Source organism: Macrotis lagotis, chromosome 6 (genome assembly GCF_037893015.1).
Source record: "Macrotis lagotis isolate mMagLag1 chromosome 6, bilby.v1.9.chrom.fasta, whole genome shotgun sequence".
Lineage (NCBI taxonomy): Eukaryota > Metazoa > Chordata > Mammalia > Peramelemorphia > Peramelidae > Macrotis > Macrotis lagotis.
The window spans coordinates 209,465,247-209,479,305 of record NC_133663.1 but is presented as its reverse complement, the minus strand read 5'-3'; the positions used below and the strand labels follow the sequence as shown (position 1 = coordinate 209,479,305).

Here is a 14,059-nt window from a genome sequence, read left to right as displayed (position 1 = left end):
ACACTTGATACATTCCTTGATCATTTAGGGGGTACTGTGAGATTATTTTCATCAATCCGTATTTCCATAGTACTTAACATTTTAGAAGTCAAGTCTTATTGTTAGGACATATTAACTTTTGAGTCAAGTAAGTAATATTCAATAGTAATATTCAATATAGTAATATTATAGTAATAGCAATATTCAATAGTTCAATAGTTTCTCATGTCCAACTCTGAGACCCCTATTTCCTTCTCTAGCTCATTTTATAGATAAGGAAATTGAGAAAAACAGGACTAAGTGACTTAGGGTCACATAGCTAGTAAGTGTTTGAGGTCACATTTGAACACAGGAAGATGTAAATACATTTAGCATATTTTCATATTAACTAGAATCATAGATTTGTAGACTTAGGAAGGATCTAAGAGGTCATCTACTCTAAACATGTCATTTTGATGAAGGAAAATGCTGTCCTCAGGGAAAGGGGGCTTAAATTTTGAGTTATTATAAGTGAAAAACACACAGATAGAATGAACACCTAATCCTAGAGTTAAGAAGGGCTAAATTTTAATTCACCAGTAATTGCAAAGTTCCCATGTTGTTACATAAAGTTCACAGGTGAAGCACTCTGGAGAGGCAGCAAGATGGTGAGATGTTTAAAGGAGGGGTAACAAGTTGGGGAAGAAGGAGTCAAGCTAAAAAGTGAAAAGAAAAGCTTAGGCGAGAGAGAAAAGAGACAGAGAGATATTGTTAAAGAGAAAAAGTTAAGACAGGCAGAGAGAGAGAGACAGGGAGACAGAGAGACAGAGAGACAGAGACAGACAGAGAGACAGAGAGACAAAGAGACAGAGAAAGAAAGAGAGAGACAGAGAGACAGAGAGAGGCAGAGAGACAGATGGACAGACAGGTGGATGGAGAGACATACAGACAGAGAGGCAGAGACAGAAAGATAGATACAGAGAAAGAGAGACAGAGACAGACAGAGCACTTACCTCTAGCCAAGGAGAAAGTAAAGAAGGAGAAAGGAAGAACTCACCTTTCTGGTGAACGAGGGCAAAGGGGGTGCTTGAGGAATGGTTTAGCACCTGGATTTAGATATTCTCCATTGCAAATGTCATAAAGGCTATCCCCAAGTTGTGGCAAAGACAGTTCATATTGTATATGGGTGGCATTATATGTATTATGCACTATGTCTTTCCTGCCCCAAAGTGTGTGACCTCTGAGTTCAGTAAGGAAAATAATTGCATCATTTCCCTGTGCTAATTTCCCTGTGACTGATGTTGAAGCCCATAGTATTGGTATCTGCTCATGTTTACATATCAATTTAGTGATAAAAATAGAGTTCTTACATCCTATTTGACAAAAAGTCATTTAAAAAGAATAAGTGGAGGATTTTTTAGTTATCCCTGTAAATTTAATAGTGGTCTCCATTCACTGTTCCATCTGGACAAATCATAATATGGAATTATGATTCTATCATTAATTATATTTCCAATCCTTCCAGTGCCTTTATTAACCATGCATTTGATAGTCAAAAATTCCATTTCTTCACTCAAACTATTGAAGAACAATTAAAAACATGGTACTAAGGGTAGAGCCATATGACATCACTAAATACTCCATTCCTGATAGATATGGATCCATTAATAAACATACTACTATATAAATTCTCCTATCTCTGTTATCATCTAGTGCATGTTAATGTTTTTGTCTACAAGAATATCGCTGCTAAAATCAAATATCTTGCTGAAATTGAGATACATAATATCTATGGCATTTGACTAATCTACAAATTATAACCTCATCAGAAAAGAATGGATTTACTAAAAATAAATTATGTTGGGGGAGGCTAGGTGGCGCAGTGGATAGAACACCAGTCCCGGAGTCAGGAGTACTTGAGTTCTGATCCGACCTCAGACACTTACTAATTACCCAGCTGTGTGGCCTTGGGCAAACCACTTAACTCCGTTTGCCTTGCAAAAAAAAAAAATCTAAAAAACCCAATAGACTAATAAAGGTTTATTGAAAGAAAGAATGAATTTTCCACTGGTTCTCAGAATTCACAAATCATCCATTTAATAGTCAATTCTAGATTTTTTTTTCAGAACTACACTAGAATATGTGGAAGCATTTATTCCCTTAGTTCATAGTATTTAAGTCATCATTTGGATTTTTTGACTTTTTAAATTTAATTTGTATGATGCCTTGATAAATATAAATAATATGAACATTTTGATATAAAAACAAAAAAGAAAAATAATGACAATAGCTAATATTTGCATAGTGCTTTAAAGTTTGCAAAGAACATTTCATATATTAATTTTTCTTTTTTCTGGTTTCAACTATTGAAAATTTGATAATAACCTATATGTTTGTGTGTGTTTGTGTGTGTGTGTGTGTGTGTGTGTGTGTATGTATGTGTTACAATTCAAGATACTTGATTAAATGTAGAAGAAAGAGCATACAAATTAAATCACTAAGAAGAAATCAACTGGGGGAGAAGAAATACACCCTTGTCTCCTCTGATCCCCACCCCTTCCCATGAGAAAGACTTTATATATCTTATAGATCCAGAGACCTTTTCTTCTTCCCTAACAGCATTACTTATTAGCTTATATCAGCATATCCATGAAAAGTCAAGTAAAGGTTGTACAATTGAAAAGCCCTTTATAAAAGCTTCTCCAAATCTAAGGGGATATCTTGAAGATTTTAGCAAATGTATTTCTATAAGTTGACTTACTCATTTGTCACAGATGCACTCTTTTTATTTTTTTATTTTTTTGCAAGGCAAACGAGGTTAAGTGGCTTGCCCAAGGCCACACAGCTAGGTAATTATTAAGTGTCTGCAATTGGATTTGAACTCAGGTACTCTTAACTCCAGGGCTGGTGCTCTATCCACTGCGCCCCCTAGCTGCCCCTCACAGATGCATTCTTAAGTCTCAGTCTACTTTCCCTTGGAAAGTGCATTCAGAAAAGTGTGACAGTTTTTTTTTTTCTTTTTTGGGGAGGAATAGGGGAAATATTTTGAATAACCTAGGGTGGCTAGGGGGCGCAGTGGATAGAGCACCTGCCTTGGAGTCAGGAGTACCTGAGTTCAAATCCAGCCTCAGACACTTAATAATTGGGCAAGCAACTTAATCCTGTTTGCCTTGCAAAAACTTTAAAAAAATGTATTTTAAATAACCTTTTCTAACTATGCTACTAGAGTAAATAACTCTTTTATAAGATATTTGAATCTGGCTAATAATCAACTGATAAACATGGTAGGATGTACATGAAACTTGGAGGAAGCCCTGGAGAAGGCTGACAGAATGATAGTACATCACTTCAGTCTTCCCCTATTATTTTTGACCATTCTGCCATAGTTGATGATCAGCATAATGACTGGAATTAGACTGATCAGGTATATTCAGTACGTAGTGATGGAACTCCCAGCTTTAGACTGTACTCTCAATGTCAAAAAGAAACTACACAAATGAAGGGAGTATTCTGAAAGATTTGGGGTCCAATAGTCTATAGCATTCCCAATAAAATCAGGAGTGAAACAAGGATGCCCACTATCCCCACTACTATTTAATATTGTGTTAGAATTGTAATATTCAGCAATAAATTAGAAAAAGAAATGGAAGGAATTAGAATTGGGATGGAAGAGACAAAACTCTTGTTCTTTGCAGATGATCTGATGGAATACCTAGAGAATCCAAAAAAAAATCTCAAAAACTACTAGAAATAATTAACAACTTTAGCAAAGTCTCCAGATAGAAAATAAAACCTCATAAATCAATGTTGACTATCAAGATACAGCAGAAAAACTTAGAACAAGAATCCCATTCAAAGTAACTTCAGACAATTAAAAATTACTTGGGAGTCTATCTGGCAAGGTAGACTCAGGAACTTTTTGAAAACAATTACAAAAAACTTCACATGCAAATAAAATCAGAATAACGGGGCAAATATCAACTGCTCATGGATAGGCCAAGCTAATATAATAAAAATAACAATTCTACCTAAGTTAAACTATTTATTTAATGCTCTACCAATCAAAATTTCAAAAAATTACTTTAATGAGTTAGAAAAAATTGTTAGTAAATTCACATGGAGAAATAAAATGTCAAAAATTTTGAGGGATTTAATGCAAAAAAGTGCAAAAGAAGGTGGCTTAGGCCTACCAGATCTAAAATTATATTATAAAGCATCAGTCATCAAAACTGGCTAAGAAATAGAGTAGTTGATCAATCAGTGGAATAAGTGCAATAGCAGGAAATTCTTATAGTAATTTGGTGTTTGATAAATCCAGAGTTCAGCTTTTGGGATAAAACTCTCTCTTCAATAAAAACTGTTGGGAAAATTGGAAGTTAGTATGGCAGAAACTTGGATTAGACCAACACCTCACATCCTAAATCAAGGTAAGGTCAAAATGGATACAGGATTTAGAGATAAAAAATATTATAAGCAAACTAGGAGATAAAGGAATAGTTTACCTGTCAGATCTATGGAAATGGAAGCAGTTTATGACCATGGAAGAGATGGAGAACGTCATTAAAAACACACTAGAAAATTTTGATTATATTAACTTAAAAAGCTTTTGCACAGACAAAATCATTGTAATCAAGATCAAAAGAAATGGGAAACAATCTTTACAGCTAGTATTTCTGACAAAGGATTCATTTCTAAAATATGTAGAGAACTGTGTCAAATTTGTGAAAAAAAAAAACAAAGTATTCCCCTATTGAAAAATGATCAAGAGATATGCAAAGGGAATTTACAGATAAGGAAATCAAAGTGATCCATAGTCATATAAAAATTGCTCTAAATAACTAATTATTAGAGAAATGCAAATTAGAGCATTTCTGAGGTACCACTTCACATCTCTCAGACTGGCCAATATGACCAGAAGGCTTGGAAGGGATGTGGGAAATCTTGGACACTAATTCATTGCTGGTGGAGCTATGAACTCATCAAACCTTTCTGGAAAGCAATTTGGAATTACACCCAAAGGGCAATAAAAATGGGCATACCCTTTGATACAGAAAAAGCCACTATTGGGTTTAGACCATGAAGAGATCATGAAAAAAGGTCAAAACATCACCTGTACAAAAATATTCCTAGAAGCCCTGTTTGTGGTGGAAAATAATTGGAAATTGAGTGAATGTCCATCAATTGGGGAATAGCTGCACAAACTGTGGTATATGGATGTTATATAACTATTGTTCTATTAGAAAGCAGGAGGGATGATAATTCAGGGAAGTCTGGAAGGATTTGCATGAACTAATGCTGAACGATATGAGTAGAACCAGAAGAACATTGTACATCCTAACAGGAACATGGGGTGATGATCAAACTTAATGGGCTTGGTCATTCCATCAGTGCAACAATCAGGCACAATTTGGCGGGTATCTGAGATGGAGAATATCATCTGTATCCAGAGAAAGAACTATTACATTTAATTTCAAAAAAACCCATTAACTTATTATGTAATTTTGCTCTTATACTTTATTTTTTTCCTTAAGGATATGGTTTCTCTCTCATCACATTCAACTTAGACCATTGTATATCATGGATACTATGTAAAGACTAACAGATTGACTTCTGCAGGGGGGGGTGAGGGGCAAAGTGAGATCAGGGAAAAATTGTAAATTTCAAAATAAGTAGATAAATTTAAAAAAATTATCCTACTACAGCCTACCATCCCAGGTATTTTTTAAAATCTCTCCTTATGCTTTGTTTAAATACTTGAAATAGTCATCTACAATCAGTGCTTCAGCTTCACTTCTCTCACTGCCTTCTAAACCAACTGCAATTTACTTTCTGAACAATCATTCGACTGAAATGGTTTTGTTCAATGTTACTAACAATCTCTTTTTAAAAATTTATTTATTTATTTTCATCCATATGTACAAGAATATTTCCAAGTTAAAAAAGTTCCCTACATCCTTCCCATACTGCTCCCCTCAGCAGGGAAAATTCAGGTTAGCATTTTGCAAACATATTTTGTTAACATATTTACAAATTAGTAATTTTGGCATGAGGAATTAGTATTAAGGGAAAGAGATATATAAGAGATAATTTTTATAAAGTGTTCATCAGGTTTGGAAGGGTTTTTTAATTGTGTTTTTTATTGTTTCTCTTCCTCTGTTTGGGGATAATATAGTCCATAACCAATCAAATACAGTTGTCCTAGCTCTCTGGACTGCTGATAGCAGATACTTCCTTCAAGTTTGTTCATCTCATAGTGTTGTGGTTGATAAGTATATTGTTCTCTTGATTCTACTCCCTTCACTCAGCATCAGATCCCCTTAAGTCATTCCATGCTTCTCTAGAGTCCGACCAATTATGGTTTCTTATAGAACAATAGTATTCCATAGTATCCATGTACCATAACTTGCTTAACCATTCCCCAATTAATGGGCATCCTCTCAATTTCCAATTCTTTGTCAATACAAAAGCAACTGCTATGAATATTTTGAAAAATGTCAGACTTATACCATTTTTTATAATTTCTTCTGCATATAGACCTAGAATTACAGTTGCCGGGTCAAATGGTATGAGCACTTTCATTGTTCTTTGGACATAGTTCCATATTGCTCTCCAGAAAGGTTGGATCCATTCATAACACTACCAGCAATGCTTCAATGTCCTAATTCTGCCACAAGTTCTCCAACATTGATCATTTTCTCTTTTTCTTATCTTGGCTAATCAAATAGATATGAGATGATACCTCATTGGTGTTTTAATTTGCATTTCTTTTATCTATAGTTATTTGGAGCATTTTTTCATATGATTATATATAGCTTTAATTTCTTCATTTGAAAACTGTCTGTCCATATGCTTTGACCATTTATCAAATGGTTAATAACTTGTGATTTTTTAAATTTGATGCAATAATTTTAGAAATGAGACCTTAATCAGAACTCTTGATTGTGAGGATTGTTTCCCAGCTTTCTGTTTTCCTTCTAATTTTGGCAGTATTGATTTTATTACACAAAACTAATGATCTCTTAACTACCAGGTGACTTTTCTTCTCTCCTTATCCTTTTAAGTTTTTCTGTAGCATGTGATACTGTTGACCACCAGGGTATACTCTCTCCTTTAGACTTTGGTGCCACTCTTCTCTTATGTTTCTCCTTCTGCTTATCAGAAGTTTCTTCTTATCCTTCTTTGTTGGGTCTTTATCCATCTCAGACCCATTAAAAATGAATATTTCCCATGTCTTTATCCTGAACCATCTTCTTTTTTTTCTCTTTTCTCATTCACTTAGTTATACCATCTATTCCCCATTGTTCAGTTTTTGTTACTAAGGATATGATTCTTTTTTTTTTAATTTAACGCAATGGGATTAAGTGACTTGCCCAAGGTCATACAGTTAGACAATTATGTGTCTGAGGCTGGATTTGAACTCAGGTCATCCTGACTCCAGAGCCAGTGCTCTATCCACTAGGCTACCTACTTTCCCTAGGATATGATTCTTAAATCTACTTATCTAGACTTCATTTTTTTCCTTAACTTTTAGTCCTATATCAACATTGGACAGGATGGAAATGGATATTCTATAGGCAATTAAAACACACCATGTTCAAATAAGATCTTTTATCTTTCCCCTCAAATTCATTCCTCTTCTGAACTTTCATAATACTATAAAGGTCACACTATTCTTCGAGTAACTCATGTTCACAACCTAAGTATTATTCTTGACTCTTTCTTACTAATTCCACATAACCAATCAATTGTCAAATCTTGTTTCTTTTTCAACATCTCATAGAGTGTTACCCCCTCTCTCTATTCAAATAGCCAGCAGCCTGCTTTCAGCCCTTTCCCAGACTTAGTTCAATAGTCTTTCTACTGATGCTCAAGGACAACTATTTTCTTCACTCCAATCCATCCTTCATATATTTGACAATCTAATTTTTCTAAACTACAGTTCTTATATCACTCCACCCTAATTAATAAATAACATTTGCTTCCTAGATAAAGAGAATGAGAAACAGATATGGAGTAGAATTTCCTTGCTTACCTCTCTTACATGGGCTATTTTTTATTTCTTTGACACTAAAATTCTATTGGAAAAAAAATTGTTAGAAATTAAGAAGTACAGAGAAAAATATCTGCTTAATTTAAAATTCACTGATATCCCTTTTTTCTTTATTTGTTTTCAAAAATTACCATATAAATACTTTGAAAAAATTACTGTCTTCTCAATAAAAAAAAAATCCCTGGAATATTATTGGTAATTGTGCATAATACTGCTGGTATTGTACCATAAAGAAGTAAAAGTATCATTTTTATTAATAAAATGACCAAACCAATCATGTACATTCAACTTCATTTAAATTCTTTTGTTTGCCAGCAAATTCTAATCTTGTACAGAAACATGTTATATGGTAACTTTGTAATCAGTAACTGGCTTCATTATGTAAGAAATACAAATCAAAATTTCTTTCCCTGGAGCTAAAGCAGGGTAATTTTTCTGAAGAATTGAAAAGGTAGGGGCTTCACTCTTCTCTGCAGTTTCTTTTAAGTGTATGTGATTATGTTGTTGATGAACATACTGTTATGTTGTCATGAATCTGGAATCACTGGAATATGAAAAGATACATATTTATATATAAATACATTTATATATTTGTTTTTAAATGATTCCTTTGTAAATTACACCTTCAAATATTTTTACAATATATTCAAGTACAATTCATCTTTTTTATGTCTATAACAGAATCACCAAATTGAAACTCACATTAAATTCTGTATTAGTTATTCAGGAGAAACTTTAAGAAAAAAACGCTGAACTGCCTCAGAGCATTTAATCTTTTGTACTTTCTCTAATAACTGGAAAAAGAACTTTGTAGTGGTTTCTTAGAAACGGAAACTGTTAGGGACAGAGGGAGATGAGATGTGCATAGTTCTTTGTTGTGAGTCTCAGTTTATGGGGGCAAACAATTTTACCATGAAGAATGAGTTCTGTGGGATTTTTATTCTTTTATTCTAACAAAGAGAGGTTTGAATTTAAGGGTTCCCCTCGCTTCCCTTTTTTGACATTATAAAGTACTGAATAAATAAATAAATTCAAAACTCTAGGGAATAACCTAAGGCATTTGAAACATAAAGATGTAAAGTAACAGTGAATGACAAAAAAAATTGTGGCTTTGTAGGGCCTCCAGCAGGAAGTCAATGCATCCTATTACTTTTCATATTTCTCTTCAAAACAACTTGGTCCCTCCTCAGACTAAGTACATTGTTAATAAAATAGAACAGCAATCCTCTTGACAATTTACTGGACTTACACTACTCTTCCATTTATACCAAAATTATTAAGCAGAAAAGAAAATACAAACCTAGTAGTCTCATATTCCTAGGAGAGAAAATCTAGAGTGAAAAAAAGTATGACAAATAAGCAATGCCCAAGGCCAAAGACATAAAGGATGTGTACCAGCAGAAGTAGAGCCCATGAAAAAAAAACATGATCACACTCTACTAGGGTTTTTATCCCCATACATAATAATGCATACATATACTCATATGTGTATACATGCACACATGTATTCACACAGCTGTGTATGCATGTAGAAAGACAGATCTATTGCTAGTTAGCTAGAAAGATAGACAGACAGACAGATAGATAGTTATATAGATAGATAAATGGATAGTTTCTACCAATACTTGAGTTCAAATATGGCTTCAGCTATTTCCTTGCAATGTGACCCCAGGCAAGCCACTAAAAGCTATATTTGTCTTACTTTACTTAATTGTAAAATAGGAATAATAATAGCATCTACCTTCCAGCATCTTTGTGAAGATCAAATAAGATAATAATTATAAACCCAGTATATCAATCAATTTCTCAGTTGGACAACGAAAAAAAGAATCAGATACCTGTGTTCTTTTCTTGACTGATCAGCTCCAGTTTGCCACCAAAATTAGTTTTGCTAATTTTATTTATTTTTTTTAGGTTTTTGCAAGGCAAGTGGGGTTAAGTGACTTGCCCAAGGCCACACAGCTAGGTAATTATTAAGTGTCTGAGACCGGATTTGAACCCAGGTACTCCTGACTCCAAGGCCGGTGCTTTTATCGACTATGCTACCTAGCCACCCCTTAATTTTATATTTCTTGATCACCTAATCAGAGAACTGAAACCAAATTCACGACTATTTATGGTAGTGAGAACTCATACTTTGATTTGAAAGGCCTGATAATGTACCAGGTTGGCCAGGAAAGTAGAAAAATTTTGAGGATGGTTTTGTTTCTGTTGATCCATAATAGACATCTTGAAGGGGTATTGCTTGGTAGACAAAATAAGCTAGGGATGGAAGATTTCAAGTATGGATGTAGATAAAGTACTATAATGGGAAGTATGAAAGAGTAAAGTAGTCATAGCTGAAGTTGTGATTTACCTTATTGGTAACTAAACTAGTTGTTAATTAATTTCTGGTCACACTCTACAGGAATAAGTTGAATGCTAGGAAAATCTAAGTGAACTCTTCATTTACAAGGGGGTCCTAATCATTCTTATCTTTTCAAATTCTCACTAGATACAAGTAAATTGAGATCTTACCTTGGTCATTACTTTTGTCAGAGACTTCAAGGTTAAAAGTGGCCTCCAAAATTGACCACCACTCTATTCTGAAGAATAATCGTCATGGTTTCTAATCTGATAGTAGGATAAGGTTTTTATCCTTATATATTGGTGGGGTCAGCATGATTCAGATATCACCCTTAGGTTTCATAGAAAGTAGCTTATTTTTAAACGTTCATCTATAGATTTGATTATATTGACAAAACTTGCCACAAAAGGTTGATTTATAAATAGTTAATTCTAGTTTTTTTTACATATAAACACCTCAAGAGCAATAATCATTTAATGTTTCTTTTTTGTATATCCCAGGGCCATACACATAATAGATGTTCAATAAATGCCTGTTTCACCTAATTGAACAAAAAAAAGTTCACAACAAGGGGATCAGAATCTCCATTCCATTGAGTCAGGGAATTTGCTTCCCAGTAGAAAACTCTTTTGGTGACACCAAAAATAAATAAAAAGGATACTTGTTGAAGGATTATCAGACTTTTGTGCTTTGCAGACTCCACTGTTAAACAATTTCTGTGGAACAGAGCAATTGGAATATTGGCATGCTATTGCTCTTCTTTTTTTCCTAGACTTCTTATAGTCTACTGCCTGCTTGTACTTATAGTTGAAATGTTACTATTTCTAAAACTATAGTTTGTTTTGCATTTTTAAGATCCTTCTGTAATGTTTGCTCCCTACAGACATAATAGGAAATTACCAGAATCTTTTGTATGTAAACTGTTTTTGAAAAACTTTGTAGAATCAATGTCCATGAGTCAATAACAAGGGAGAGTATCCCTAGTCCCATTTCAGAATACAGAATAAGTAGAGTGAAAGTATTTCCCTAGGGATAGCCTATACCTCTAAAGATATAGCTAATAAAAAAAAAATAAGTTTATAAGGATGTGAACCTTTCTTACAGGCAATGAATTGTCCATGATATCCACTCATTAGCTTTGGCTTTCACCCTTCAGTGTTTCTAGTCCTAAAGGCAAAAGTACAGGAATTTTAACCAAAAGTCCAAACAACTTCGATGTTGATTATATTCATGTGTGTGTGTGTGTGTGGGGGGGGGAGTGGCAGTGGGGGGGGGGGTAGAGAGCACTGATTGCATTTAGATGTTGAAAAGGTGTCACCTTTTCCAAACAGGAGCAAGAGTTGTGAGAGAAAAGTCTTGAGAAGACTGTCTCTACACAAATCTGATGAAGCCCTTTTGCATCAGGCAAATCCTCCTACGGGTTTGATTAACAGGACAGTTACAAATGTTCTAATTAATTCAAAAGCCTATTGTCTCTGTGATACCACTTTAATTATTACAAAATTTCTGAAATGGAAAGGAATATCAGATACCATCTAGTTCAACTCTCACAATCTTTACAATAATGCCTCCTCTGAATCATATCTTACAAGCCGTCACACAGTCTTTCTTGAAGACTAGAGCAGGCTCCTACTACTTCCAAATTAATACATTATGTTTATAGATAATTTTGTGAAGAAGCTTTCCCCACCTTACATTCAACCTAAATGAATGTTTTATAATTTGTGCTCTTCTAATACTCGACAATAGTTATCATGTTCCTTTTGAGTCTTCTCATAGCTTAACACTCTCAATTCCTTCAATAATCTTCATAGATTATTATGCAGTTGATATTTAACTTGAACATGATGCAACTTGCAAAAGCTGATGAAGAATTTTCACACTTCCAGATGGATTATATGGGATACAGAAATGGACCTTTGCATAAGCTACTCAGCCTATTGCTCAGAATCTCTTCATCTGATGGAACTAACATTCTGGTCACATCTACCTAGGTATTCAGAGAAAGCCTTTGAAGGTAACAGAAAGGTATGGAGAAGCAGACTCAATGTATATTTGTCCACCCTGAGTAAAAATGAACCAAATAATTCTACTCTTTTGAGTGTTCCATTTATGTCAAATCAGATAGAACCTACACTAGAGTAGGCATTAATCCATCACTATGCTATACACTTGCCTCTGGTTATTTATCTGATTTTAAGTGTTCTTCCTAAATTGTGGTGCTGAGCACAATTTTACAGATTTTTTTTGACCAAAACACTTGTCTCCAGAATCCTGGAAACTGTCTCTTTCAGTTAAGCTTAACTTGACTTTTCTTAAATATCATACCATTGCCTCTATTGAACTGCAGCTACAATCTACTCTTCTCACCCCCATCATTCAAGTGATCTGTATAGTAATATCCCCTCCATAATGGGGATATGAAGCTGTTTATATAACCTATGATTAGGAATAACAAATGTTCCAATATATCAAGATCTTTTTGAATTCATCAAGTATTTAGATATCCCTCCAAACTTTGTTTCATCTGCAAATTTGATAAGCAAAGTTGCCTCTTTGTACCATTACTCAAGTCATTGATTAAGAAAAAATTATACACTATAAAATCATCCAGAGATTTCTGGGACACTTGTGGTGGTAGTGATTTTTGTCCTTTGTTATTGAATAAGACCAAAATGACATCATGGTATTAGAGATGAGTCACAGTGTATCTGACTGTGGCTGATCAGTCCAATATGGGCACAGAAAGTTCTACCGCAGGTCAGGCTCAGAGTGTCCATGAGAACACCTGGGGTCATTCTTCTAAACTTAGATATCTCATATTTTCTTTGAGTTGCTTCAATTCTTCCTTGCTCATAGAGCTATGGTAGGAACTACAATGGTTTTTGATCATCTTTGAACCTCAATCAACAACTTGGTACATTCTAACCTGCCCTCCCCCCACCTAGTAAAAATCAGCTGGAATAGAATCAGCATCAGGTTTCTTCAGCTGAAGCTTCAGCTAGAGCTGGACTGACTTCCATTTGTGGTAAATAGTCAGTGGTTTCTTCATTGACTAATATGTTTGTTAAGAACACTATAGAAATGTTCAGTCCATTTCTCCAGAATCTTGTCCCTATCACTAATAAATATGTGGTTGAGATGGACCATATACCTTGACCCATAAATAGCCTTCAGGGCATCATAAAAGCAATTTGAATTGTTACTATCTGTATAAAATTTCATCTGCCTTCTTACTGAGCCAAGAAGTCTCAAATTCTCTAAGCTTTTCTTGTACTTTAGGTTTGATGGAATTGAATGCTGTCTTCTTAGAAATGGATGAGCTATCCTCCTGGAAAACTTATGGACTTCTCATTTTTCATTTAGCAGCTTCTGTATTTCTCCATCATTTTCATCAAACCAGTCTTGATTTTTGCATGTTCTGATCCAGATGGGCAAATGCAGTGCTTTTATAAAATCTCTGAAACTGCCCATTCCTTTTATGCTCCATTATTGCCAACTTTTCTTCCAAGTTAGCAACAAACTGTTTCCTCTGAGAGAAGTACTCTAGTCTCTTGACATTAATTCTTCTGACACTAATCACTTTGCCTTTGGACCACCACTTTTGTTTGAATGTGAATATTCAGCTTGGAGAGAATGAATCTGTGATCAATGCAGGACTCTAACACAACACATTGCCTTCCTCATTCTTATATCCTGACTCT

The 14,059-nt window shown here is 34.4% G+C and overlaps 1 long non-coding RNA gene across 2 annotated transcripts in view; it reads left to right on the top strand.

Annotated features, from left to right (window-relative positions):
- The window catches only part of LOC141491997 (uncharacterized), a 217,995-nt gene that overhangs the window by 120,128 nt on the left and 83,808 nt on the right, over positions 1 to 14,059 (top strand). Inside the window, exon 3 of one of the 2 annotated variants that reach the window (XR_012469831.1) lies at positions 10,503 to 10,619. The exons of the other annotated variant lie outside the window; for it this stretch is intronic. This is a non-coding gene — a long non-coding RNA (uncharacterized LOC141491997). Of the gene's footprint in view, positions 1 to 10,502; positions 10,620 to 14,059 lie in introns of those variants that run through there. 2 annotated transcript variants of the gene reach the window in all.